Here is a 3,899-nt window from a genome sequence, read left to right as displayed (position 1 = left end):
ATTGTTTAGGATCAAGGCTAAAGTTCTGTATGGTTGTAGCAAAAGAAAAGGAGTCTTGAATACAGTTTTCTGAAAAGTATGTTAACACCTGTTCTAAAATTTCCAAAAGCCAATTCGCTAATTCATGTTATGCAGAGCCAATCATAGACAAAATCGAGCGGAGTGGTACATCCTTTTTGTGCGTTTTAGGAAGGCCATACATGCAGGCACGTTGTGAGCCCGCGGGCCTAATTCGGTCATAAATATCACGTGGTAAGGAACCTTTCTTAACCAGTTCTAATAAGTGTTTTTGTAATTTGTTTTCAATTTTTGCTGTGTTATCATTTTGCGAAACAGTTCCTAGCCTTTTGAATTTTGTTTCATCATTTAAGATGTCACAGATTTTTTCAATATAGTCAGTTTTATTCAAAATGACGGTACCAGAACCTTTGTCAGGTCTTGTGATAAGGATACTTTTGATCGAGCGTAGTGATTTTATAGCCTGAAAATGTTCTCTATGCATGTAGAAGTTGATAAGGATGATTGGTGTGCCACAGTAAGCATGTGCCAAATCACATAGTCTGGCCTTTAGCGAACCTAGTTCTTTGTCCGATACTGAAGCAGAAGAATTTGTACTTGGAAATGGTCTAGAGTTTTGTGCACCTACTAACAATATCCAGAGAGAATTTGAAGTTTTATATGCTCAACTTACTAAACATAAACCAATATGTTTCCGTTTATCAACGTTATATTTTACGATCTGTGCAAGAACTCAGCTAACAGATTTTCCCGCATATAAAAGCTATCTTCAAGTTTTGTACACCAAAAAAAAACTTTTCAATTTTATTTCAATTAACATGGCATCAAAGTGTGGTTAATAAATCAAATTTTAATATTATATGTTTTAATTTTTTATTTCAATAGGAAATATTTAAATAAGTTCTCAGTCTTCACTTTTCTGTATCACATGACATTTATACATCATGAATTGGACATTTTAGACTGTCTTTCTACCCCTATCTGAGTTGTAATACAAATTACAAACTAATATTATTGGTACTGCAAACTTTATAGTCTCCAGTCATCTTATTTTACTTACATATCAAACAAAAAGTCAAACCCACCTACCACACCCTTCTTTCACATGCTGTCTTTCAAAAAATGTCAATAATTCTCTCTGACATTTGCTATTATATTATTTATAACCAATATAAGAAAAATATTATAATTTACTGACTTACATATAATGCTAGTTCATTTTCTGTGACAGCTTTTGATTATCTGTTGCACAGATTGAAAGTTATCATCACAGAATTCAACTTGACCAGCTAAGGAAATTATTTTGACACTTATAGCTTAGTTAGAAAGCAAGTTAAATTATGATAATTTTAGGGCAATGTATGCTATGTGCATGTTATTATTTTGTATTTAAATCAAATATTTGAAATAAATAACAAATCAGTAAAGTACTAACAACAACCAATGCAAACATTAGGGTTAACTTTTATCAACACTTCATGTCTTTGACTGCAAAAAAAAAAACATGCGAGTAATAAATTTCTTGTTTTCCATATTTTTTTTATTAATTTTTATAGAATAATTAAAATGCAAAGATTACAAAGTTATTAGGTTATATAAGAAAACGTAATAGAAAAAAAATTCAGAAATTTCTTCACGAGTAGCTCATGTGTTACATAATTCAATATCATGACTTTAATTATGTGTGTTTGCCAGTTGATTTCTAGCACGTTACACAAGTTTAATAGATAGATAGTTAGACACCTTCAAAGAGCAATAAAAATAAGATTAAATAAAAACAGTTATGAGCCTCAGGCTGTTTAGGATAAACAATTGTAATATTTTATTACATTCTGCAGTTATTCTAGAAAAAGAAAAAAAGTTAATTTAGATTTATTTCTTATTTTTTGTGGTGATTACAAGGTCGGACAAATGGATTGCACGTGTATAGTGTTAGAGTAGAGAAAGTAACAGATAAAATATAAAGTCTTACTGGAAAAACTTTTAATGTTCATATAGGAAGATTCTGGAGGCTATGCAAATGAAATTTGAAAACAGTAAGATGAAAAAAAGTATTTTTAATCTCCACATGAAAATCACCTTAAACTGAGACTGGACAGTCTGAGTTAGACTCTGACTCCATAAATTCACAGACAATTCTTCAGTAAAAATACTTAAATAAAAAGTTTACTAAAAGCTTGCCAAATTTTGTGAAAGTACACATACTACACTAAAAGTTATTTCTCCGAAAGGGGGGTCGAAATCTGTCTGGAGAGTTCACCTGTTTTAACCACTCTCACCATTATACAATAGTGTTGTCTATCCATCAGTCAGTAGACACTAAAATAATGTCCCATAGGAGAAGTTAATGTTACAATTTGTACTGTTGTCATGTCAGTAAAATGTAAGCATGTTGTGAATCACGAGAAGAATTATGCACCTGTAGGCTACAACACAGCATGATATATGAACTTCAAAAGCAAGAAATAAAAATATTTGTTATTCTTAATTTTGGTTTTATTTACTCTTGAAACAGAACACTTTCTTGGAACCTGCACAAGTACATCTAGCAGTATGTATAGTTTCATGGTTACGTGGTGATTGCAAGATTGGTCAAAATGACCAAGCTTATATAGAGATAAAATCTGACTCAAAACCTTTCCCTCTTTCACTAAATATCTAAAAATTCTGTACGTATTATTATGCACACTGTTTACCAGTTCATTCTTTCATTGCTAGATAGGATTTCAACTTGAAACTATATTGATTTACTTTGAAGTAATTTGTGATTATGAAGGTGGCATAATAAACTTTGTGTCAAGATGTAATTCTTTTTGTCACATTAAAAGTAGTGGGGTTATAACTTTATTCTGTTCTAGTAAAATGTATAAATGATTTTAACTTAATTCTAACCCAGCCAATTATATTGCTAATGTGGCATTTGTAATTTTTATTATATTTTATTGTTGGTCAGTGGTTATTAAGAGTAGATATTATTTTGTTTGCCAAATACCTGATTGTTTGTAACTTTATTTTTGGTTTTCTTGAGGTTCATAACTGTTGTGCTTTAAGTTTTTTCATTAGTTTACACCATTGATACTGTCAAAATGGATGTCATTAATGCTTTCCCATTAGAAACAAACACATATCAAGTTATTCTTTTGTATGTGTGTTTAGACTGTGTGGTGCTAAGTTAGTATGACAGAAATTGTCCAAATTTTCACTCAGTTAAGCTTTGGTGTTTCAAGAACAGTGTAGCCATAGTCCTGCTTGGCTTAACCATGTTTGTTAGTATTCAAACATTCAGTTGAAAAGGTTATTTGTTATTGTACAAAATAAAAACCAAGCCTTTCACTATAAGGTTTTTCTAGTGCCAAGATGTTTCCTGAAAATATAAGTTACTGTGTTACTTATCATTTGAATTAGCATAAAATTTGAAGATACTTTGATTTCAGAAATACCTTAAAAAAAATGTCAGAAGATTTTCTTGAATTATTGGCAATAAACTTGTTTAAATAATTGTATGTTTTTTACCAGTACACTTAAAGTTATTTAATAATAAATCCATACGCTCATATGGATAAAATTCTATAAAATTTATAAACTTTTTGTGTGTTATATCATTACCTGTAAGACAGTACTAATATTTTTCAGACTGGAAGTTTAAAATTGATATAAGATAACTGTAAAATTAATTCTACAATAAGAAACAACTTAACTTATGTAAGAGCTATTAAAATTCTAGTGAAACCTTTGTTATGTGTATTGTAAAGTTAACCCTTTCAGAAATGTTTATTCCATGCAATGTAAAGTTAACCCTTTCAAAAGTCTTTGTTATGTGTAATGTAAGGTTAAGCCTTTCAAAAGTCTGTTATGTGTAATGTAAGGTTAAGCCTTTCAAA

The 3,899-nt window shown here is 30.0% G+C and overlaps 1 protein-coding gene across 3 annotated transcripts in view; it reads left to right on the top strand.

The window, feature by feature from the left end:
• Window positions 1–3,899, top strand: part of LOC106473852 (charged multivesicular body protein 1b-like) — a 27,569-nt gene that overhangs the window by 16,894 nt on the left and 6,776 nt on the right. The window lies entirely within an intron of this gene.

The sequence above is a fragment of the Limulus polyphemus genome, unplaced genomic scaffold, assembly GCF_000517525.1.
Source record: "Limulus polyphemus unplaced genomic scaffold, Limulus_polyphemus-2.1.2 Scaffold6557, whole genome shotgun sequence".
Classification (NCBI taxonomy): Eukaryota; Metazoa; Arthropoda; class Merostomata; order Xiphosura; family Limulidae; genus Limulus; species Limulus polyphemus.
Note: the sequence above shows the minus strand (reverse complement) of the source record. Positions and strands in the feature narration are given on the sequence as shown.